Below are 25,746 nucleotides of genomic sequence, written 5' to 3'. Positions count from 1 at the left end.
GTATATCGCTAGTTCTTTTTTTGTTAAATAACTAGATGGACTTTTTATAGAATGCTCCACATTGCTGAAAAAACAACAAGTGGGTACATGACAGAATATTCGATACATTCAGAGTTCTTGTTATTCTTCATTGAGGACCTCCTTATAGCCTAGTAACGTTGAAAATATATAATACACAACAAAAACATATTATAAAAGTTGGATGTGAAAGTCACCACCCCAAAGTCATAGCAGAAAGCGCAGAAAATAATAATGAATGGAAGTACTCATAAGCATTTTATTTTCATGTGTTCAGCACATCCGTCAGAGTGAGGACCGGTCATGTGGCTATGTTAAAGGTGCAGCTATATATAAGACCAAATTGAAATAAGAGCAGTCATATTTTTAATTAAAGTTAAACAAGGTGACTGGTTTTTTAAACGATAATCAGTTTTCATTTACAGTGGGGAGTTTTAAAATGGATCGGGTCATTTTTTTTTTCCATCTTGTTTCTTTTACCACTATGATAATGTAATTAAATGTATTCATGACCGTTTTTTGTCAGAAGATCAATTATGGAAAGCAAATCAAGAGGAATGGGAACATAATTTCTAATAAGGCAAACAGAAAGCAGATAAGGGACTAGCAACCCCCCAAGTTTCCGTTTATAATGCTGCTAAACATTTCAAAGATGACTTGTTCAGTGTTCTGCATCTCTTTGCTATTCAACTGTTCCATCCCGTGACGTCATTCATGTGTGCGAGAGGTAGACGAGGGCGAAGGTGTCCAAGTTCAGTACGTAAAGAGTTCACTGTATTTTTATAAACATTTGCAAACCCACGAATATTTGTCATTGCCGGTTTCCGAGAACAATCTGCGCAAAAAGCGATAAATACAAGAAAGATTTTTTATTTAGCTTAAAAGAAACATTCTTTTTTTTTTTTTATATCTTTGATTCAACTAATGTTTACAAAACTTCATTGAATTGTTTGAGGAAAATGCGAATATTATGCGCAAAAACAAACAAAAAGAGGCAGATTTCTCCGTTCTCAGATGGCTCCGCCAATATTCGCAAAAATGTTAGATCACCAAAATTGTTACACAGTACTAGTAAAGTTGCACCATGTATTTCCTTTTATATGATGGTGGAGAGGCCTGCACTTTGATGTTGTTTTTGCTGTCTTGCCTTACATAGTTGTAGGGAAACATCTTCCAGAAGAGCTGCATGTCTCTCCTAGGGTGACCTTTATTGATTGATTTCTATTCTGCGTTTTAAACCCTTTTTTTCACTTTTGTAGCTATTTTTTACAGCTCCTTTTTGATTCCCTATCAGTGTTTTTGGTTTGCTCTGGCTACCTGTTCTCTTTACTTTTATATTCTGCATGTACTGTATTAATTAGCACAGGTAATATTTGATTTAAAAGATTATGTAACTTCTACTGTAGGGACTTTAAAAAAGAATGTTTTACTGTCCTCATGTAAAGATGAAATCCATACCTTCTCTCGTAAATTTTAGCCATCTAAAAAAGATGATGTGTTTGAATATGGTGTAATTATGAATATCTTATATTCAGGTTTTGCAAGTATTTCATGTCTCAATTTTTTGGGGTGTTATAATAAAGTACAGGCAATAATAGAACTACAGTACTGTACCAGAAATAAGAACTGGAGTGCTTTTATGTACAGTATAATCACTCAAATAAACTAAAGAAAGTCTACCCACCTCAATTGGTTTGCTTACTAAAGTGGTATCTGGTAACTTGTTAGTTATGTGCTGTAACCAGGTTAACCTACAGTAGGTCCTAGAACCTCCATAACACAACTTATTTCCAGCTTGCTAATGTAAGGTTGCCAAGTATACAGTATTGTCTCTTCATTAGTTTAATGCTTTTTTTTTTTTCCAAAAATTTTTATTAGGCATTTAGGGGCCTATGCAGAAAGCAGCGAATTTTCGAAATTCGCCATTTTTTGGAGATAATCGCGCAGAAAACAGCAGAAAATGGAGATTTCCGAAAATCGCGCCAATTTTTCATTTCTATTTGTAAAACTCGCCTCGCGGCTGGCGAGAACCGCAATCTCGCCAGTTTAAAATATATCCGTATGCAGAGAGGCGCGAACGGCATCTAGCGGCTGTTCGCGCCAATAAAATGGCGCGATTGTCTCCGTTTTGCCTCGCCAAAAAAAACTGGCGCTCGCGGCCATTGCAAAGGGAAAAAAAAAGGCGCGAATTTGTTTTTACATGTTTCCGAAGCGCGCATCTCGCCAATTTAAACTCGCCAGACGCATCCATGTTAAACATAGCAGAATTCGCACTTTTCTGCATATGGAGATTAAAACTCTCCAAAAAAGCTCCTTTTTATGAAATTCGCCATTTTTAAAATTCGCTGCTCTCTGCATAGGCCCCTTAGACATTTCACAGTGTTCAAGTCATAAACATTAATACAGCCTAATACAGATTTTCCTCCTTTTTATCAGTAAAGAAACCAGAAAGAAAGGGAAAGACTCAACGCTCCCCTGACCCTCCAGGGGCTACGCGGAGAACGCGAGTGTTGAAACAGAAAAAAAAGGGGGGAAGAAAGAAGAGGGCGGGTGGGGGGGGGGAGGGGGGGAAGGCCCATTGCTTCCCGTGTCCTCAGACTCTGTCGCTACATCCTCTGAGCTCTTTTTCTTTCTTTTCTTCTCTTATATGGTTTAATGACGTAGGGGTGCCATATGGGTCAGCCATGGGTCCCATGTCTTATTAAAGGAGTCAGTAGATCTTTTCAGAAAAGCTGACAGTTTCTCCATATTCATCACCTCTTGCACCCTATTTTTTACCGTTTGTTTTGAGGGGGGAGACACCTTCTTCCAGGCGGCCGCCACCGCACATCTAGCCGCTGTAAGAATGAAGGAGATTAATTTACCTGTTGGTCGGTCCAAGTTTTCTAGGGGCCTGGCCAGCAGGTAGGTCAACGGATCAATAGGGATTTTGAGGTCTATGACCTCTTCAATTAATTTTTGTATTGTTTCCTAGTATTTCTGAATTTCCGGACATGTCCACCAAATATGGGCCATGTCCCCCTTTTGACCGCAGCCTCTCCAGCATAGATCGGACGCCTGGGGGTAGATTTGATTCATTCTAGCTGGGGTAAGATACCAGCGAAACAATATTTTATATATATTTTCTTTGATTGTGGTATATATGGAAGTTCCTGCAGCTGTTTCCCAGATACTTTCCCAGTCCTCTCGGTCTATAGCTATGTCCAATTCTGCTGCCCAATGCAGCATATAGTCATGTGTGGGGGCTTCTGCGGCCCTCTCCAATTCTGCGTAAATTTGTGTTATGAGACCTTTCTGGTGGCCTGTTTCTGTACAGAACCGCTCGAATCCAGTGAGAGGAGGAAATTCCAATGTTGGGGATAGTGTTTGAACAAAGTGCCGAATTTGTAGGTACTTGAAGACATTTAGCCCTACTGTTTCATATTTTGTTTGTAAATTTTGATAACTCAGGAACTCCCCAAAACTCAAGAGGTCGGCAACCGCTCTGATATTTTTTGCTTTGAATTGATCCAATTGTCTGGGCTCACAGCCAGGGGGAAATTTCGGATTTTTATGAATTGGTGTAAGTTGGGAATTAGGTGTTGTGAGCTTAAATTTAAATTTGCATTTCGTCCAGGTCTCCCATGTGTGTCTCATCGGGCCTAATTTAAGTTTGCTGCTCTGCATGTCTTCCCTGCTCAGGGACCAAAGGCAAGCTGGCAGTGAAGGCGTCCCGGCATAGTACGTTTCTATGTCTAGCCAGCAGTATTGGTTTGGGTTGGCGTTCCAGACTACTGCCTGTCGCAATTGTGCGGCTTGATAGTATTTTATGATATCTGGGACGCCAAGTCCTCCTCTCCACCTTGAGGCCAAAAGAACTGTCTTGTTAATTCTGGGTTTCTTACCCTGCCAAATAAAGTGGAAGATTAGTTTGTGGATGTTCTTTAATTCTGAGCCAGGGATGTGGACCGGGAGAGTCTGGAAATAATATAATAATCTAGGGAGTATGTTCATTTTGACCGAGATCATCCTCCCGATCCATGATATCTGATATCCTCCCCATTTTTCTAGATCCTGTTTGATTTTCCGGAACAAGGCCGGGTAATTTTGTTGGTATAGGGATTGGTAGGTCCTCGCTATCTTAACTCCCAAATATTTGATACTCGAGGAGCTCCATCGATAATTGCAATTTAGTTTGGGGAGTTTCACCTCTGGCTCTGGAAGGCTTAAATTTAGGGCTTCCGATTTGTCGTTGTTAATCTTATACCCCGATATAACTCCAAAATCTTGAAGTTCTTTTTGGAGGTTGGGTAGGGAGGTTTGGGGCTGTGTGAGGGTTAGAATGACATCATCTGCGAATAGTGATATTTTGTGCTGCCTGTGTCCAATTTCTATTCCCTTGATGTCTCTATTGGCTCTTATAGCTGATGCTAAGGGTTCTATGGTTAGTGCAAAGAGGAGAGGAGATAGGGAGCATCCCTGTCGAGTTCCATTCGTGATCTCGAATCTCTGGTTACTGCCCCATGGCAATTTTACTGTTGCTGACGGGTTTTGGTATAATCTGCGGACCCCTTCTAGGTATGCGTCTTTAAAGCCAAATTTGCGCATAGCATGGTCCATGAATAGCCAATCTATTCTATCGAACGCCTTCTCTGCATCTAGGCTCAAAAGTAATGCTTTGGTCCCTGTGAGGTGGACGTGCTCGATAATATCTATTATCTTCCGAGTATTGTCTGAGGCCTGCCTGCCCGCAACAAATCCTACTTGGTCATTATTTATTAGTCTCGGTAAGATGGGATTTAATCTATTTGCAAGTATTTTGCTATATAATTTCAGATCACAGTTGAGAAGGGAGATTGGACGAAAGCTTCCACATTGCATCGGGTCCCTGCCTTCTTTATGTATTATGGCCAGGGTGGCCAGGGACATTGATGGGGGGATTTGGTTTCCTTCCATAAAATCGTTAAATATTTTTAAGAGATGCGTGGATAGTGCTGGCAAGAATCTCTTGTAATAGACATTGGTGAAACCGTCAGGGCCAGGAGACTTAGTAATTTTTTAGTGATTTGACCGCCTCTTCCAGTTCCTCTTTTGAAATCTCAGCATTGAGGACTGTGTTTTCCTCCTCCGTTAATGTGGGGAGTTGACATTTGTCTAAATATTGTGTTATTAATTCGGATGCTATCGGTTCAGGAGGGCCATTTTTAGATCTTAAGTTGTAGAGTTCGGTGTAGAATTTTGTAAATTCAGCTGCTATTTTGCTGTCACTATGTTGTATCTCACCAGACCTGCTCTTGATCGCCGTAATTTGGGACCTTTTATGTACCCCTCTTAATTTAGTGGATAAGAGTCTGTCTGCCTTGTTACCTTTGTCATAATATTGTTGGTTGGTCCATTTAAGGGCCTTTTCAACATCCTCCAGCTGGATTTGTCTAAGTTTTGCTCTGGCTGTTGTCAATGTTTTATATATTTTTTTTGAGGGGTTAGCTTTGTGGGTTTGCTCTATCGTTTTGATATTGTCTGTAAGTTCCTTTATTTGTTTTTGGCGGGCTTTTTTCCTGTGGGACGCGATGGAAATGAATCTCCCTCTGATGGTTGCCTTATGGGCTTCCCACAGGATTGCTGGTGAGGAAACGGATCCTGAGTTAAAAAGAAAATAGTCTCGAATAGCGGATCTGATCTCCTTTTCTATCTCAGGATGGTTGAGTAATGAGTCATTTAGTCTCCATGAGTAATTTATTGTTTTTTCAAAAGGGGTTGACAAGGTTAAGGTGATTGGGGCGTGATCAGACCATGTGATTGGTCCTATATCGGAGCTGGTAGCTGCCGCCAACACATTTTTGGTGGTCAGGAAGTGGTCTATTCGAGAGTAGGTCTGGTGAGGTGCTGAGTAGAAAGTGTAGTCTCTCTGGCCCTGATGCTGGGTTCTCCATACGTCTACCAGTGAAAACTCGCTCAGGATTCCCCTGAACCTTTTCCCTATGATCTGGGAGGGGGTTGTACAGGGGGGTCCCATTGTGGTTGATCTGTCCTCGGTAGGGTATGACAGATATCCCGGGTCAACGCCCTCGAGAACATTTTTTAAGAATTCTGTTTGGTTCTCGTTTGGGGCGTATACATTGATCAGAGCGATTGCTGAGCCCGGAGCCATATACCACTAGAAATCTACCCTCTGGGTCCGCTGTTGTTTTGGTATGATTGAATGGGGTGCCTTGTCTGATTAGGATAGCCACTCCCCTTTTCTTACTACTAAATGATGCAAAAAACACATTGGGAACACTTTTTTGAATAAATTTGGGGGGTCTTGTGATGTGAAGTGGGTCTCCTGTAGGAATACAATGTGCCCTGACCTTTTCATATCTTGGAGTGCTAGTCTCCTTTTTCTATTATTCTGGAGACCTTTTACGTTGAGTGAGGTTAGTTTAATTGTGGTTTGGTTAGCCATTTGGGTTCCTTTTTAGGTAGTACCGTAAGGCCTCACCTTTCCCACTTGGGAGGCCGTGATCCAGTAGGTCCGAGCCTGATTTATATTTCTGAAAACATAGAGGTTGGGTGCTTTATTTGTTTTGGGTAGATATTTTGAGCTGGGGAGGGTGGGCGTGGGCGGGGATAGGGGAGGGTGGGGGAAAGATCTGCTGGGACAGGGTCAGCAGATAGAGATAGTAATGATGTCTATTATAGACCTTAACAAGTTATTGCCAGTCCTAAGAGCGACCAGTCACATTTCCATTGTTTCAAATATTTCAGACCTTTTGTCATATATATTATGGTGGGAAGGGGTAGGTTGGGGAAGGGGGGGAGAGGGGGGGCCATAGCCATGTTCCCATCATTTAAAGTATTTCTACCCTCATGTCACACTTATCACATATAGCTTTGCTCTATTGGTGTGTGTCGACCGGACTAGCAGTCAAGGCCAGTGTCTCAGCCCTCCCTTGAGCGCTGGCTTCATCCGAGTGCCTTTTCCCATTAGTATAACACATAAATGGGATTATAGATCGGGTCGACAGCATGCATGTGTAAGGGGAAGGGGAATGGTTGGGGGGGGTGGGGGGAAGGGGCAGTTTGGGGGGGGGAGGGAGGGAAAGTGGACCGCATTCCTATCTCATACACTTCAGATCTTACAAATCTTTTGTTTATACATATTATGTGCAATTCTATACTCTTAATATGTTATTAACAGTTTGGCAGTCAGGGACACTATGTTCAAGCTTTTCTTATACACATGTTTCATCTGAAAGCTTTTCCCATTAGTGTAGTATATGGATGAGATTGTGGACATGATTACTAACAGGGGTATGGGAGGGGAGGGAGGGGGGGGTGAGTGTGGTGTGGCAGGTTGGGGGGGGGGGGCTGGGGAGAGGGGGAGGGGGGAAGGAGGGTAAAGGAGTCATAGTCATATTTCAAACACTTCAAACATTCTAGAACTTTTGTTATACATTTAGTGTGCAGCTCTGCGCTGTTAATATATTGTGAACAGTTTAGCAGCCTGTGGAAATAACTTCAACTTTCTTTTGCACACTTGCTTCCTCTGAGTGCTTTTCCCTTTGGTGTAGCATATATGTGGGATCATGTGCGAACTTGCCAACAAGAGTGTGGGGAGGGTGGTGTGGGGTGGGAAGGGGTAGGTTGGGGGGGGAGGGGGGGAAATGAGAGGGGGGGGCTGGAGGGGGAGAGAGAGGGGGGGTGTTGGAGGGGGAGAGGGGGAAGGGGACCCAAGTCACTTTTCACGGTTTTCAATATACATTCACTGTGCATTCTTGCAGTTTTAGTCGGTTTTAGACATTCTAGCGATTAGTGAGAGCCTTCATATCAGTCTCTTTGCGCACTAATCTTATGTTATAGGGGGGGGGAGTGCTTCGTCTAGGGGGAGGGTAAGAGGGTGTTGGGGGGGTATTTTTATGGGGGGAGTGTGGGGGGGGATGGGGTGAGGGTGGGGGGGGGTGCGTGTGTGTCTGGGCTGGGGGGGGGCTTTAGCGAGAAAACATTTAAAGTATAACAGATTAATATTCTACTTACAAACTCCAGAACATCAATTTTAACTTATAGTTTGAGTCCCCTAGGTCGACCTTGGTGGCCCGGCCCCCCGGGGCCACAGATATCTGTGGTCATGGGAGTTGGCAAATTCCCTGTGACTCAGGGCCCCATGGGCCGTTGGTGGGTAGGCCGGGCGCCGGTAGTGACCCTCGAGCCCCCCGCCCCCCCTCCCGTGGAACGAGTGTTCGTTTCGTGAGTCCGGGATGACCGGGGAGAGGAGGGGGTGGGGGATCACAGCCGTGGTGGGGCCGAAAAGAAGGAGGTCGTGGCGGATGGACGCAAGACCGGGGTCCAGCTTCCTCTTCGGTTCTGGAGTGGGGAGATCAGCGATCCTGCAGTACAAGGTTGGGTCGGGCGGGTGCCCGGATCTTTGGACGGCGGACGAGATCTCCTTGGAGCCATCGCGGGAGTAGGCAACTCGTGGCTTCACGTGGAGGGCGATGTCCTGCGTCAGCATCCCGGGAAGGTCGGCGGCTCATCCTCCGGTGTGGTTCCGGTCGATGCAGGGGTCTTTTAGGGTAAGTGGAGGCGCCTTCTTTCTTTTAGGTCCATGCAGGGGGATTTTTCTGGGTGCCGCGGCGGTTGTTATTTATCCCTGGGGTGTAGGGCCGCAATCCTCTCGGATGTTCTGGGCAGGTCTCCTGCAGCTTCCTGTCTCCTGCAGCTTCCTCGGCGGTCGAGTCGGTCGCTGACCACGCTTGTGGTGGGGTTAGTCCCAGTGCTCTTGCGAAGGGGGCCATGTCCACGGGATATTTCATGGATAGAAACTTTCCATTTTTGTTAACCGTGATTCTGAAAGGGAAACCCCATCGATATTGGATTCCTTTCTCCCGGAGCAGGTTAGTTAGTGGTTTTAGTTCGCGCCTGCGATCTCTTGTTGCTTTTGAGAGATCATTATAAACTTGAAGGGTTTCGTTTTGAAAGATTATTTCATCCATGTCTCGACAGGCCGTGATGATTTTTTCCTTCGTTGTGTACTTGTGCATCTTTATTATAATATCCCTCCTCCGCCTTGGGTCGTCAGACTTAGGTCCTAGGGCACGATGAGCCCTGTCCATTTCGACCTCCTTTTCCTCCAGCTCTCCGCACACCAGGTTAAAGAGCTCCAGGAGGTAAGGTCGGAGTTGCTCTTGAGTAACTGACTCAAGCACGTTCCGGACGCGAATGTTTTGGCGCCGGTCACGTTTTTTTTGCTCTTCCATTCCTTCTTTAAGAAGGGTGATCTCTTCTCCCAGGCGGTCAATCTCTTCCTCCGCTTCACTCTGTCTTTTTAGAGATTCGGAAAGTTTGTTCTCTAGGGTGGTTGTTTTTTCGGTTAGCCCTGAGATTTCTTTCCTTATGTCGCTTACTGCGGTCCGCAGTTCTGTTTGGAAGGAGGATTGAAGGGTTGCTGACATTCCTGCTAGCAGTTCCTCCAAATATGACCGGGTAATGGTGTGTTCCGGGCTTTCTGAAGGGCGCTCTTTCGACTGGGCCTTCTTCCCAGGTTGCAGAGTGGTGCCATGCGGTGCGTCGCCATCTTGGGGATCCATCGTGCTCTCTTTAGCCCGTTGAGGTGGCGAGAAGTACTTGGTAACTCCGTGGTTCCCCGTTTTTTTGTCTTTGACATTGCCCTGCTATTCAGTTCTCCGGGGGGGCAAGTTTTAGTCAAAAATTTTGGGGGAAAGTGCGGGTTATTTCGCTGTTTTACTCGCGGGTCTCTGGAGCTCCTCTTTTACCCGTCCATGCCGGGTGACGTCACCGGAAGTCCCTAGTTTAATGCTTCTTAATTCAAACATTTCCTAAATATAATTCCAAGTAAGTTTACATTTATTAAATGTACAGTAACTCTCTCATACTGTACCTGCCAGATGACTCAGAGTGAATTTTTATAGAAACCCACACCAGTCTCTTGAGATCTTACTCTATTACACCATAATTACTTTGACGTAGAAAGGAAGAGCCAAGACTGGATCATTACAACACACTGGATTATTACCACACACGTGAGTTAGTTAACAGGTATTCGCTGTATTTAAATGAAGTACTGAAAAGCAATTGCATTTCCAGAAACTTTCATACTTAGGCTATTTGTGATATGCTGCTCCAGTGACCCACTCACATAACATAGCAGCTAGAACTTTTTTCTACTCTGTTTTCCCTTGAGCTGTCCTCCTGAAACTGTGCAGTCAACAGTGATGGATCACTCTATCCAACACGGTATAAACTGCACAAATGGAACATTACAGTCACAGACTTTAGTAATTCAGTTACTATTTTAGGTATTAGTGTACATATAGACCCAGATGCACTAAGCAGTTAATTCAGGGCAAATAACACGAGGTTAGCTAAAACAGTAACAGACATTATTTTCCCTGAAATTAACAGGTAATTACTAAGCTTGTTATACAGTATGCAAAAACAATGTCTGTGGAAAGTAAGCATTAACATATGTTAAATGCAGTAGCAGGAACAGAAATGGTGCATAGACGTGGTAACCAATGCACATGCAAAAATCCACTTCCGATTAACACACTACATGTGTTCCAACCGTTTTACGTGTATAACCTAAACATATTATATGTATAACCTAAACAGAATGCCCACGCGCACGCTAAATTTGAACTAAATACACAGCACAAGAAAGTTTGTAAGCTGTTATATCATAACGATAATAACATGGCTGAAGAGGCTTCCACTTCTGCTGCTGAAGCCTCTAAGCTCTGGAGTATCAAATTAATTTGTAGTGAATTATAGATACTATCTATAGATATGGTGATATAGTAGATAACCATCCCAAACTCTTATGTGAACTCTGCTACGGAACCAGCGCAGAAGAGAAGAACTGCATTTGGCAGCACATTTGCTTGATATAAATGCTGCGCACAGTACACATGTTAAAAAAAAAAGATAGACAGATAGCAAGTGCAAACATAAGGAGAAGTTTGCTCACCATGCTGCAGAGACCAGACGCACAAGAGGGTGACCACTGCCAAAGCTCAATTTGTTCTCATAAATGGGCTATCTTGGGCTGTACAGCGTCACAGAGGGCATGCGAGCCAACTCTACTCTGTCTACACCAGCAGACTCTAGCATCTTATGACATCCATTCCTCTTCCTCCACCAGTATCCCAACCTTCATTAATGCCACGTCAAAGGGGGCCTAGTTCCTGCCCCTTCCACTGACTTCCCCCTCCCCCTGCAAGAGTTAATGTGACATGCTATGTGAATATATGTAATACACTGTATGAGTTATTAAATGTTTAAATAATAGTTAATGGTTATTTGCAGTGCAGTCTGGCATCCATATCCTGCAGGACCTTAAACAATCATAATAAGTTTAAAACATTAATGATTGTACACGTTATCCAGTGCAAACTGTATCTTCTTGTTTTTACTGCTGTTAGAATATATATATATATATATATATATATATATATATATATATATATATATAAACAAAAACAGTTGTGTGTATATATATATATTATTTAAACTAATAAAGGATATATTAGGGTACCTTTTTTGTTTAACTTCAACATTTCTATTTTTTTATGTTACGCCGGTGCTGCCCGCAGACCAGGCCCGTGCCCCGAGCTGAAGGGGGAAGTGGTAATACACACACCCGCAGCAAAGGGAGCGTGTCCGGAGTGTGGTATAAAGTGTTGCTAGGCCAGGTATTATAAGGTAGACAATACTTGCCGGTACCGGTTGTAGAGATAGAGTGAAGAATGCCTGGCCGAGGTCAGTGAGTGGAGAGCGGAGATAGGTCGTAGTCCAAGCCGTGTTCAAGGGGTTACCAGAGTGAGCGTTGTCCAAGGAGTGCCGAGATCGAGAGCCAGAGGGGGTAGTCGTACAAGCCGCGTCACAACCTGTGAAAACACTGAGAGAATCCAGAAGTACTTCCATACAGAGACTATGTCGAGCAAAGACTGAGAGCAGAGAGGAGCTAGATACAGTAAAGCAGGAAGGACCAAGTAGGAACGGAGGCGGGACAGGAAGAGCTACAAGGAGACACTGCAGATTGGTGCAGGCATAACAGGCCAGGTGAGTCTTGTTGGTAACAAGAGACAGGGGGTGCCCAATGCTGCATCCAATTGACAAAACATATAAAGTAAAATACTTCAATAATAATAATTGGTTATTTAGTTAACCCTTTGGCCAAAGGCGTCATAAGCCTGCATACCAACGTCAAGGTATAACCAAAATAATGCAGGTCCTACACTACACTGTGAACCCTTCCCTTTACCTCTGTGAGAGGGGAAAAAACCATAATGGGTCTTGTTCCTGCAGCAAGTGAAATGACCTTCCAAGTTAAAAGGGTGAAGGAGTCTTGTTGGTAACCTGAGTATGCCCGTGCGGTGTGCGGGGCGGAGCCTGAGGTCCGAGGGACGGGAAGAAGAGTGTGCAGACTGAGCGTGCTCCATAACGCTTGGACTGAGCCAGTTGATGGAGCAGGTGTGCGCGCAGGAGGGCATGTGTGCTCCCGGCGCTGAGCAGAGGAATCGCCGAGGGAGTGATCCCGCGACGGTGGCAGGGGTGGGGAGCCGTGGAGGCCGGTAAGGCAGGATTGTTTTGTGTGTCCAGGGACTCCCTGCGGGTAGAGTGTGCTCTGTGTGGGGAGCACGGTGAACGCCGATTCCTGACAGTGCCCCCCTCTTCAGGAACGGCCCCAGGACGGTCCATGAACGGTTTCTCTGGAAACTTTTTACTGAAGGACTTAAGAAGGGCCGGGGCATGAATGTCCTTTAAAGGTACCCAGGATCTCTCTTCAGGGCCAAAGCCCTTCCACTGCACCAAGAACTGGAGCTGGACCCTGGATAGGCGAGAATCCAAAAGATAGTGAACTTCGTATTCCTCGTTATTTTGTACAGTAATGGGATCCGGTTTACGAGTCTGATCCGGAAAGAAGTGACTGGAGATTAATGGTTTTAAGAGGGACACATGAAAGACATTGGGAATCTTCATACTGGGTGGTAGTTGGAGCCGGAATGCCACGGGATTGATTTGTTCACAAATAGGGAAGGGACCCAGGAACTTAGGTGCCAGTTTAGGAGATGGTACCTTGAGGTGGATATTCTTAGAGGAGAGCCATACCAAATCCCCTGGTTTGTAACTGGGCGCCGAACGACGACGACGATCGGCCTGTAGTTTCGTTCTGCGGGAGGAGTCGAGAAGGGTAGACTGAATCCTGGACCATGCGGTTTGGAGGGAAGAAATGCGTTCATCTATGGCTGGTACTCCAGAAGGGATGTTGGGGATGGGAAGACAGGGAGGGTGGAACCCATAATTTATAAAGAAGGGCGACTCCCGGGTGGCCTCGTTTTTGGCAGAATTGACGGCATACTCTGCCCAAGAAAGGCGTTGAGCCCAATCATCCTGGAAATCGGATATGAAACATCTCAGGTACTTCTCCAGGGATTGATTGATTCTCTCCATTTGTCCATTGGACTGAGGATGATAGGCGGAAGAGAAAGAAGAAGAGATGCCCAATCTCTTCGTGAAAGCTCTCCAAAATTTGGATACGAACTGAGAACCTCTGTCAGAAACAATGGACGAAGGGATCCCATGAATCCGGAAAATCTGCTCCGTAAAGATATCAGCAAGGGCGGGGGAGGTGGGTAATCCTTTAAGTGGAATGAAATGGGACATCTTCGAGAACCTGTCCACGACCACCAAGATAGTGTTCATTCCTTTGGACCTGGGCAACTCCACGATGAAGTCCATCGAAATGTGGGACCAGGGGCGGTCGGGAACTGGAAGAGGTAACAGAAAACCCTGAGGCTTTTGACGGAGAGTCTTGCTTTGAGCGCACGTGGGGCAGGCGTGGGTAAACTCCAGAATATCTTGAGACATCCTTGGCCACCAGAAATTCTGACGAATGAGATCAGTAGTCTTCTTAAAACCTGGATGACCTGCAGATTTAGAGGAGTGACCCCAAGACAGGACCTCTGGAACAAATTTGGAAGGTACAAAGAGTTTGTTGTCGGGAACGACCAAGTCCTTGGGAATGCGTCTCTGGGAGTGCAAAATCTTGTCAAGACTTTGAAAGAAGACGTTTCGAGAATCCTCTCTTGTGGAAGGATAGTCTCCAAAGGTTCGTCTGGTCTCTCTTCAGAAGAATGTATTCGGGAGAGTGTGTCTGCCTTTACGTTCTTGGTCCCAGGGATATAGGAAAGGTGAAAATCGAATCGAGAAAAAAAAAGAGCCCAACGAGCCTGTCGTTGACCAAGGCATCGTGCGTTTTCTATGTAAAGAAGGTTCTTGTGGTCCGTGAGAATAGTAAACGGCTCTTTCGACCCCTCCAGCAGGTGTATCCACTCTTGAAGAGCCATCTTCACGGCCAGAAGTTCCCTGTTACCCACGTCATAATTCCTCTCGGCAGATGAGAATTTCTTGGAAAAATATGCAAAGGGATGTAACTTATCTTGAGGCGTGGGTCTCTCAGAAAGAACGGCACCAATGCCGCAATCAGAAGTTCAATGTTGGGATGACAGAGAATAGGTGCGGATATAAAAGCTTCCTTGAGTGTCTCGAAGGCGGAGATGGCCTCGGATGACCAAGCAGAAGGATCAGATCCTTTTTTGGTGAGCGCAGTGAGGGGTGCCACAATGGTAGAAAAATTATGTATAAACTTACGATAGTAATTAGCGAACCCTAAAAAACGTTGTATAGCCTTGAGAGAATTGGGTCTTGGCCATTCAGTGACTGCTTGAAGTTTACCGGAATCCATCATAAACCCCTCATCGGAAATGATGTACACCAGGAACGGAGTAGAGGTCTGATGAAATGTGCACTTCTCCAGTTTGGCGTACAAATGGTGTTCACGGAGACGGGAAAGGACGTAGGAGGTGTAGCGTATATGGTCCTGGAGATCTTTGGAAAAAATCAAGATATCATCCAAGTATACAATAACAAAAATATTGAGTACCTTACGAAAGACGTCGTTGATGAAATCCTGGAAGACAGCGGGAGCATTACATAAGCCGAAAGGCATTACAAGATACTCGTAGTGTCCACTACGCGTATTGAAGGCCGTTTTCCATTCATCCCCCTTCCTGATGCGCACCAGGTTATAGGCACCACGTAGATCCAACTTGGAAAAAATCTTGGCCCCCTGTAATTTATCGAACAGTTCGGTAATAAGGGGAAGGGGGTAACGATTTTTAATAGTGATGTGGTTTAAACCCCTGTAGTCGATGCAAGGCCTCAACGACCCGTCCTTTTTCTTGACGAAGAAAAACCCAGCTCCTGCTGGGGAATTGGAGTGACGAATAAAGCCTTTCTTGAGATTCTCCTGGATATATTCATCCATAGCGTGAGATTCTGGTAACGACAAGGGGTAGGTCTTGGACTTGGGTAGGGAGTAACCTGGAACAGATCGATCGGACAATCGTAAGTCCTGTGTGGCGGCAAAAGGTCTGACTGTACCTTATTGAAAACGTCCCGGAATTGATGGTAAACAGAAGGTAGAATAACTTCGGGAACAGAGGTATTGGCCAGCAGTTGATGGGTCTCACCTGACCTCGGCCTCCAGGAAATGGGAGCAGAGGAAGTCCAGTCAATGAGAGGATTGTTAAGCTGTAGCCAAGGAAGACCAAGGGTGATGGGTATCCCAGGAGCGTGAATGGCATCGAGAACTAAGGTCTCCTTGTGCAGATGTGAGGACAGAAGCAAGGGAGCTGTCTCTAAGGAGATGTGGGCCGGGGTAAGAGGACGTCCATCAATACCAACGACTGCGAGGGGAACCTTCTTCGTTACGAGCGGTATGCGGTTTAAACCGGCGAATTCAAGGTCCACGAAGTTTCCTCCAGCTCCTGAGTAAAGGAAAGCGGCGGTAGAAGTCTTGAACTTATCGCCTGAAAGGGAGACTGGAAATGTAAGTTTCTTAGGGAGTTCACCTTTATGAAGGAGACGTGGAGACATTACACCCAAAGAGAGCCCCTCTGTACTCACTGGGTGTTCCCGTTTCCCGGACGCAGTGGACACTCCCGAACCAGATGTTCCATGGATCCGCAGTAGAAATACAATCCCCCGGCATGGCGGAACTGCCGTATCGGTGTGCGTATGCGTTGTACCCCCAATTGCATTGGCTCTGGCAACTCCAGCGCAGAACGAAGAGGTGTGGTAGCACTTGGGGGAGCAGGAGTGCTGCTGGGAGTACTGGAGAACGGAACTTGAAAGTTATGGAAGCGAGTGTGCTGACGCTCTGAGCAGCGTACCTGGATATGTTGATCCACTCGGACGGCCAAATCAATGAGGACCTCCAATTGATCCGGCCTGGATTGGCGAGAGAGTTAGTCTCGGCTGCTAGAGTCTGGAATTCCACAGCACACTGTGTCACCATTCGCCGTCCCTGAGTGATCTGGAGGAGAGAAACAGATGCCATCTCCTGACGAGTGGGGGAATCGAATACTCGTTGGAACTCTGCTTTAAATGCCGGGTAATCTTGGGTAAGGTCAGAACGTCGCTCCCAAACTGGGGAAGCCCAAGTCAGGGCGCTGCCAGTGAGGAGGTTATAAATGTAGGCTACCTTCTTGCGATCAGTATAGTAGAGATGGGAGGCCATTTCAAACTGCACCTCACACTGGTTTAGGAAACCCCTACAATCATGCGGTTCACCTGCATAAGGCTTGGGGGGAGGAATCCTTACATCGGAGCTGCTAACTGCGCTTGCGGAGTGGGGGCTTACATCTGGCGAGGTCGCGGTCGGTACTCGGTCTGAGAGTACTGCAACCTGGCATGTAAGGGCCACAATTTGATCCACTATGGCCTGGTTTTGCTGAAGCAGATTGGAGAGAAACTGTTGAAGTTCGGTCTGGTCTGTGTCTTGTGGGCTCGACATAATTTTACACCGGTGCTGCCCGCAGACCCATCCCCTGAGCTGAAGGGGGAAGTGGTAATACACGCACCTGCAGCAAAGGGAGCGTGACCGGAGTGTGGTATAAAGTGTTTCCAGGCCAGGTGTAGTAAGGTAGACAATACTTGCCGGTACCGGTTGTAGAGATAGAGTGAAGAATGCCTGGCCGAGGTCAGGGAGTGGAGAGCGGACATAGGTCGTAGTCCAAGCCGTGTTCAAGGGGTTACCAGAGTGAGCGTTGTCCAAGGAGTGCCGAGATCGAGAGCCAGAGGGGGTAGTCGTACAAGCCGCGTCACAACCTGTGAAAACACTGAGAGAATCCAGAAGTACTTCCATACAGAGACTATGTCGAGCAAAGACTGAGAGCAGAGAGGAGCTAGATAAAGCAGGAAGGTCCAATTAGGAACGGAGGCGGGACAGGAAGAGCTACAGTGAGACACTGCAGATTGGTGCAGGCATAACAGGCCAGGTGAGTCTTGTTGGTAACCTGAGTATGCCCGTGCGGTGTGCGGGGGTGGAGCCTGAGGTCCGGGGGACGGGAAGAAGAGTGTGCAGACTGAGCATGCTCCGTAACGCGTGTACACGCGTAGACCGAGCCACTGGATGGTGCAGGTGTGCGCGCAGGAGGGCATGGGCGCGCCCGGCGCTGAGCAGAGGAATCGCCGAGGGGAGTGATCCCGCGACGACGGCAAGGGCGGGCAGCCGTGGAGACCGGTAAGGCAGGATTGTTTTGTGTGTCCAGGGATTCCCTGCGAGGAGAGAGTGCTCTGTGTGGGGAGCACGGAGAACGCCGATTCCTGACACTTTATACAGTAGGAAACGCTTTTAAATAGTGTTAGGATAAGCAGGATCTGGCTGGGAATAATGGCAAATTGTGGTGTGGCATAACATTATCTCCCCCGCTAAGATTAATGGATTTTTGTATCTGTGATGTTAGAATTATATATTGTTAGCATACCATTTGTATAGGACTAACACTGACGTAGAACACAATTTAAACAATTAACTGTAGTATAACATTAGATCATTTGCTTTAGTGGATAAGAGTTATGGTTAACATTAGATTAAGTAGGCTAACAGAGTTTAGTACATCTGGCCCATACACAGGGTAGGGTAGAAAGAGCAATTTACTGTAGTTGTATGTATGTATTGTATGTCTTTATTTATATAGCAAGGAATTAACATGGGGTACACGGATTTCCAAAATAGAGATTTATTAAAGCATACACAGTGTATGCTTTAATAAATCTCTTTATTTTGGAAATCCGTGTGCCCCATCTTCATTCCTTTTTGTATGCCGTAGATTGGATACAGCCAATTGATGGGAGCACCGGTAATTGTATCACTCTTTATCATATTGTGGTGTGCAGCATGTACTCTTTGTTATATCACTTTATTTATATAGCGCCATTAATGTACATAGTGCTTCACAGAAGTAATACACGTGACAATCATATAAATAACAAACAATACAAATAACAGATCATGGGAATAAGTGCTTTGTTCGTAAAAGTAACATTTAGGAAAAGGAGTTCCTGCACCCTCATTGGGCGAACCGCACACGTGACGGGCCAGCGAACGGCATAATCAAATTACTTGCCTCTGCAAGCAGCTAAGCGCCAAGCAAGCGTAGGCGCTTGCTCATGCTGGCCACACACATTGCAGCAATGTGTTTCATCGCGGCCAGATTGAGCGCCTGCTCAGCATCACCCTGGACGAGGCCTAAGATGCAAATTGGGATAAAACAAACTGAACTGAATTGTTAATGCATTCAAGATAGGCCACATAACAATTTTTTTTAGAACCATGACAGTCATACACAGTGTCTGGAGCTGAAATGTTTTCTTCCCCAGTCTTTCTGACAATCTCCTGATATATCCTATATATCAATATAAGTCACCAAATAAAAGTGGAATGGGTTAAACCCGCCATTAACTACTGTCTTTTTAAAAAAGAAAGGGGAGTTCAAGAATCAATACCCTGCTCTGATACAGGAATGAAATTGACTTAGTGCATTGCTATGCTATCTGCAACAAGAAATACTGTATCATCAATTCAAGACAGTGCATGCCTGCAGTTTGCCTACAAAAAAGAAAAGCTTATCTCTTCCCCAAGTGAGATACACTTTCTGCATGTAAGTAAAGTATCCCAGAAGTCAGCGAATAATGAAGTGAATTAGAATTGCCGTTTATGACGCTTTAATACCCGTAGTTTCTCAGCAGGTGATACTGTAGGAATGAAAAAGTGAATGCTACATTTGCACTGCAGGTAGTAAAGTGGTTAATTTGAAGGAAATTTCAACTTAAAAAAAAAATGAACCTAACAAAAAAGCTTTCTGGGAATTTATTAAAGAGGCTCATATAAATGTCAACTTCTTAAATATTTACAATTGTACCATTCTTAATTCCACTTTTCTGACCAATTTAACCTTTTTTAAAAAGTGTTTTTTTTTTCACAGTAGAAAAACAGGTACATCATTGCTATTCCTACCTGTTCACTTATTTACAAATCTATATGTACCTGTGCACCCAATTCTTTGCCTTTAAGGGTTTTGCTCAAATCAGTTTAATAATTCTAAAATTAAAACTATGTTTACAGAGATATTGTAGTAAAAAAAAAAAAGACATGCATCTTTATATTGCTCTAATTATCTAAAATTCCAAGTATGTTTTGATTGCACTAGGGCGCGTAATGTTTTATGCAGCAATTAGACATTTTGTAAAATAGTTTCCCTGTTATTCTTCTGCACGGTGGTATTGTGAGGCTTCACCCTGGACCTCCAGCAGAGGAGCTCTTGTAAGCAGCTTCACAAGTAACGAAAGAGAGACCACAGTAGAATGAATGCATTAAAACAATTTTAATATTGAAAATATGCACTTTCTGAAGTATATTTGTGGGGAAAACGGTGTGATAGAGGTGAACCCTAAGTGAAGAAAAAGTAATATAAAATGTTTTTTTAAATCAGCTTTAGATAGACATTTTGTTGAAAACCATATATTCCAGTTAATATTCCAACTCCATTCCTAATCATTTCCTAATCAATATGTTAACTAGGTTTTGTTCCTTAAAAAATGGGGCGAATAAAAAAATAATAGTAAAGTGCCAATACTTAGTTCCCCTATGCTGCCTTATAAAAAATAACTGTGCTTACAAACCCATTATTTGCTAATGCTCACCTTCCCTTTAACATAGGGTTTGAGTTTCGAAATACAATGTCCATGTACATTGCATTGAGATGCCTTGAAAATAACTCATGAGTCATGACAAATAACAAATAGTTAGGTTTTCTGCTACTTCCCATTTACTACATACTGTAGTGTAGGGGCTGCAGGAATTATTTGTAAAATAGTTTTCTATTTAGTTAATTAAAATACTCTGTTTTATTTGCATATGTTATGTAATAAAGTACACAGTACTTTACTATACAGCACAATCATAGATACAATGTTATTATACAGGCTCGTTATACAATTCCCTTTTAAGTGTATGTAATAGTAGATGTATAGCCTATGTGAGGACATTACTGTGTAAGTATCATTACTTGGTCAGGCTTCAGACCCGGAATGACTGTAATCAGTCTGTATCCCCTCCCTCACCCAACCCTCCCCAACGCCCATGATCTTCTTTATCTTCACCTCTTCCTAAAGTCACTCCAAAACCTTCCAAAAGTCACCACCTCACCGATCCAATTGCCTCCACTGTCCCCACTATCACCATGCCACTGACATGACTAAATCTAGAGACGTGAGCCAAACCCCTGCCCACCAACTAATGCACCTAACCCATAGCCCGACCATAATGTTCCCACCCCTACCCACCACAATGACATCTTAACATTTACTCTATAATCTAATCTATCTGTAACTACACCTTTGGTTTACTAACTAATGTACAGTGACCATAGCGCTATATAAATGTTATGAATACATGATACAACTCCAATGTAACCATTTGAGGCTTTATTGAATAGCTATTAACAGGGTTTAACCTGGTAGGTTAGTCCCAGGGTCTGGCAGTCCAGGAGCACAGGTCTTATAGTATTTAGGATGGTCCCAATGTATGGGGTGCTGGAGTGTTTGTGGTCCCAGGACATTAGCTCATCAGCTCTCCAGTACTTCTATAGCCTCCAGCTCTAGAAACAATATATATTCCATGGTCAGGCTCCCTCCTGGCATTCTCAACTCAGGTACCTTTGCTTACCAACTAGACTTTCTTAGTTGATTCTAATTAAGTTAACACAGACACTGATATGTATAAGCTTGGATGAAGCCAATCCCACTTACTAAGATTGTCCAGATCCTACCGAGGAGACATTATCCCCTTGTACTGTGGAAATAAACCATTAGAGCCCTAATGGCTGCCCTTATGGAGAAAGAAATCCTTGTTTTTTAATCTATTACAATCATAATGATACTGTATGTCTCTTCACATTGTAAATACAATGTTCACTTCATTGTCTATGTCACATACATGTTAATAACATTTTATTATCTTTGATTTTTAGTGGAGTTTCCTAGGAGCTGTGATAGCTCTAATGTAGATCCGATATAGAGTATACAGCTGAACCCCATTATAATGCGGTGCTCGGGGGCCACAGAATGAGACCACGTTATAACCGGGATCACATTATAACTGGGATCATGAAATGGCCACCATGATTGGCGAGGACTTACCTGGGTGTAGGTAGGGGATGAAATTTAGTGAGAAGAGAGAAGTATTCCTACTCCACATTCACATGTCAATTGTCGAGGTGTGTGTGAGAAGAAAAGACTGCCATAGAATAGAGCTGCCTCCAGGGCAGAGTCTGAGTGTGATACATTTGTTTTAAAATACATTACATTTGTGCCTTGAAATTAAATATACAATGCAAAAGTATTTGCAAAAGTGTAATTTTCCTAAGTAATTACACATTGCAAAACATTATCATCTTATCTCAGTTAAGTGTCTTAACACTTGATGATTTTCTAAATTTTCTTTTACTCACTTCACTTGTTCTTAGGAAATTACAGAGTGAGTTGCTAAATAATTGTTATTTTTAATAGTACACAATTAACATTTGAATTGCTAACATGTATCACCATGGGGCTTAAAAGTTTTCATTAAGGATGCATAATGCAGACTAAATGGGGCCCATTTATCAAGCATTGCAAATCATTGTGTTGAAGAAAAAGTCCTACTTGTCACTGGTCCTCAGTGTGGTGTGTTGAATGGTGATAGGAAAAACAACAAACTAAACTGGTGTAAACCTTCTATACAACTACTATGATCAATAACACCACTTGTGCGTGAATATAATTAAACAGCACCAGAATACACAATAGAACAGGATCTAATGCCCAGTGAAACTCTTTCACAAATATTAGTGAATATAGATTAATTAAAGTGCAACCTTGTAAACAATAAATGGATGAAATTAACACAGGCAGTGCTTGATAACTCTAGATGGTAAGCTGGATGTGAGCAAATAGTAAGGTACCATTTATGAGCACACGATACAGCATCCAATTGGGTTAGAGCTGTACCATCTGACCATAAAATGTGATGTCACAGGCCATATATAAGGCCTGTACGTCTCATTTTACCTCAAGAAGCCGACGAGACAACATCCTGTTGTGGATTTACCATGGGTCTGTGGATTGAAAGAAGAAGATAGAAGATTAAAGAAAAGAAAAAAATAATTACAGATGAAGATTGAAGACAGTGATAGAAGATAAAAGAAAGAGGATTTGTTTACCTGATACTGGTCTTCAAGGTGGATGGCGTCGGATTGCGGGTAATGACATTGCGATACAAGAGCTTGCAGATACGAAGGGATTCCGAGGGTGAAGACTTCTGAAGGTAAAAAGCAGGATATGCACTCCGCGCTGGTGCTGTCTGGAGGGAGGGGGGGGGCTCTCTTGCTGCCGTCTGCCTAAAGGGACTCCACACCCCCTGAAAACGTGAGCTCCTGGAAGGGAGTTCACAGACAAGAAAAAACAAGTAGGCAGAATGGTGCACTGAGAGGCACAATGTTTAATAACCCCAAAGGGTGATAATAAAATAACAATGGCACACAAAATATAAAACACTAAGAACCTCTTCTAAAAATGAACAAGGAGGAGTGCGAGAAACAGGGAATCTCACTGCTGATGTCACAATGGGGTCTGGACCCAATCTACTTACATAGCAAACGGCAAAGAGCAGGGAAACCCTCGTTCTCCAAACACAACCTCCACTGGAACAAAGTCCACAGGGGCAGCTTCACGTGACACTCTACGCGTAAAATATTGAATGTATGAAATTGTTTTTTTTTTTCAGGTTTTTTTTTATTGTATTTATTTCTTTTTATGTATTTGCTTTACCATTGACTGATAATGTATTAATCTATTCCCCTTTAGGGTACAGATAAATACAGTGACATCCAATGCATTTTTGGGGCAAATGCTTCTTTTCTATTGATTGTTATTTTTTCGATTTCTGGTTATTGTTTGGATTCAAATGTTTAGAATTTGGATGGCTTGTTTTTAGTACATTTTAGGATTGATTAGCGTTTTAAATGAATTAATTGATTTGTTGGCTAGTGGTTTGGATAGTTGTTTATTTAATTGTATTGTTTTGGAATAACATAATTGTAATAATGTTGCTATTTTGGTGATAGATAATAATTTGTGATGTGTAATATTAGGCTATTTAGTTCTTTTATTGTTGGCGTTTTCATCATGGAGGGGTAAGTTGAACGTTTTATTTACTTTATTTATGCTGGCTGGATAATGTTTGATTTTATAATGGGCAAATGCACTATTATCAATATGTGGATAATAGTAATGTTGACCATTACTGTACTGTATGTCTTTGGGGGTGGTTAGTGGGGGTAGAGGAGGTGGGTAGTAGGGTTGTTGTGTTTATTTTTGTTTCTTGGGGATAGAGGATAGGGTGAAGGGAGTAGTAGCCCAAAGTATAGATGTTTAGGCCTTCCGGGGGGTTACGAGACTGGTTAACCCCTTCATTACCATATATATTCCCACGCTATGGTAGTGAAGGGTTTAACTCCTCCAGCAACCTTCCAGGAAGGCCTAATCACCCACACTGGGACTACTACCACCTTCATCCACCTCCTCAGCCTCAAGAAACAGGCTTCTGAGGTTTAACCCCTTCATTGCCTTAGTGGCTAGCCGCTAAGGTAATTTAAGCTTTCTTAATATAAATTTGAATACTAGTGTAGATGAGCAGGGGGTCTCCGGAGCAGAACCGCATTGATTTGAGGTCTGGGACCCCCTGCTTCCCGAGATACATGCCCTGTTATGGGGTGCCGGTATCTCCTATGCATTTAAATGTTGCGTGTCATGTGACCGTGGGAATAAAATGCGTAGAAGATATCAGCAGCCCATAACGGGGCCTGTATCTCGAAAAGCAGGGGGTGCCTGGACCACAAATCAATGCAGTTCTGCTCCGGAGAACATTTTACATTTTATATTAAAAACTTTTGATCGCTGGCGTGTATGCGCAGGGAGAGGCGTCTCTCTCTGTGCAGCTCTCTCTGCAGCAGAAAGAAATCGCCGGGTAAGCCCTTTTCAGAGAGGCGATCTTTACCTCGCCAGCTACTCACCCATTTTGTGAATTTTGCTATCACAGGTAATCAAGGCTTTCTCAATACCGTGATAGCAACACTCCAAAAACTGGTGAATTAAACGGGCCAGCGATTTTTGTTATGAACGCTTATAGCATGGGCCCCTATGTGTATAAACGTTCTGAATATTTAACATACATAATATAATATATAAAAAAACACACACAAAAAGAAGTCGCTCACACTATATGTACACAAAAGCTAAACCAGTACCCTAAATAACATATAATATTTGCATCATAGTTATCAAAACTAGAGCAGCAAATAATGACAATATATGGGGAAACTGGTAGTGCTAACGAATAAAAGTACTGTAATATATGAACACACAAAAAGACTAACAAGATCTCTACGTATAGCACTCATATAATATATGTGTAACACCTTTTGCCCCCCCCCTATCGCAGATGGGGACCATGTGGGGAAATACAATTGTGTTATCGGGTGTGGTGCGTTACCTGATAGGCTCACAGAAGGCCTGAACCTCCGCCACTGGGAGCCTGGGGTTACATGATCATTCGTTGAAAACAGCGCCTCCACCTGTAAGGGCTCCCACCTTAGTGGGATGGTCCTCTTACAGGAACCACAATAATAAAACACGCACACAGTGTATGCTAATAACTGTTTACTATTGCTAATACTAATAACTTCGGTACCTGTACCACACAGAATAATGCATATAGTCATACACATAGAAGTGCACTGGGTGCACACATCAACATAAATATTCCCTCCTCCAAAATACTTGGGTGCTGGGCACCAATCCCCTGATGTCCCTTTATGTCCACACCCACTCAATGTGTTGGAGATAGCGCTATCCCTTTAAGTGTTAGTGCACTACTAAAGGTACCTGCCCGGGGCTCCAGCAAACGGGTGCCGCTATTGAACTGGGTTTGGATCCGCCAGATCCGACGTGATGTCCTCCTACGCGTGGTGTGAATTCCGGCGTGGATAATATCACCGCGGCTCAGCAACGTCTGTACCTTGAAGGGGATCTGTCTGCAGCCGGCAGGCCGCAGTCGCTGCTTAGCGTGGCCTCCGTGAAGATAGTCTATATATATATTAGTCTCTGGTAAGATAGTCTGTATATATACAGGGGTCTGAGCCAAGACCCAGAAATCAGGCTGCGCGCCACAGAGTGTATCTTTACTTAACCAAATAGCTAAAGGGGCAGATCTCCTTCTATAAGGCCTGTCCCTAAAGCAACCAACAAACTGGGGCAAGGGTAACCGTTATCTGGGGCCTTTGGGGGGTTATCTGGCCTAGTGCA

General features: G+C 43.9%; 1 protein-coding gene and 1 long non-coding RNA gene across 4 annotated transcripts in view; one reads left to right on the top strand and one right to left on the bottom strand.

Annotated features, from left to right (window-relative positions):
• Window positions 1-25,746, top strand: part of CNTNAP2 (contactin associated protein 2) — a 1,988,831-nt gene that overhangs the window by 914,627 nt on the left and 1,048,458 nt on the right. The window lies entirely within an intron of this gene.
• LOC142487424 (uncharacterized) lies at window positions 311-25,746 on the bottom strand. 2 transcript variants are annotated; one of them, XR_012799225.1, is made up of 4 exons: window positions 25,327-25,746; window positions 22,605-22,817; window positions 22,453-22,499; window positions 311-853 (listed from the first exon to the last, which is right to left on the bottom strand). It is a non-coding gene; the product is annotated as an uncharacterized LOC142487424 (long non-coding RNA). The 2 variants fall into 2 exon arrangements; XR_012799224.1 differs by lacking the exon at window positions 311-853 and adding an exon at window positions 20,878-21,002.

Source organism: Ascaphus truei, chromosome 2, assembly GCF_040206685.1.
Source record: "Ascaphus truei isolate aAscTru1 chromosome 2, aAscTru1.hap1, whole genome shotgun sequence".
NCBI lineage: Eukaryota > Metazoa > Chordata > Amphibia > Anura > Ascaphidae > Ascaphus > Ascaphus truei.
Note: the sequence above shows the minus strand (reverse complement) of the source record. Positions and strands in the feature narration are given on the sequence as shown.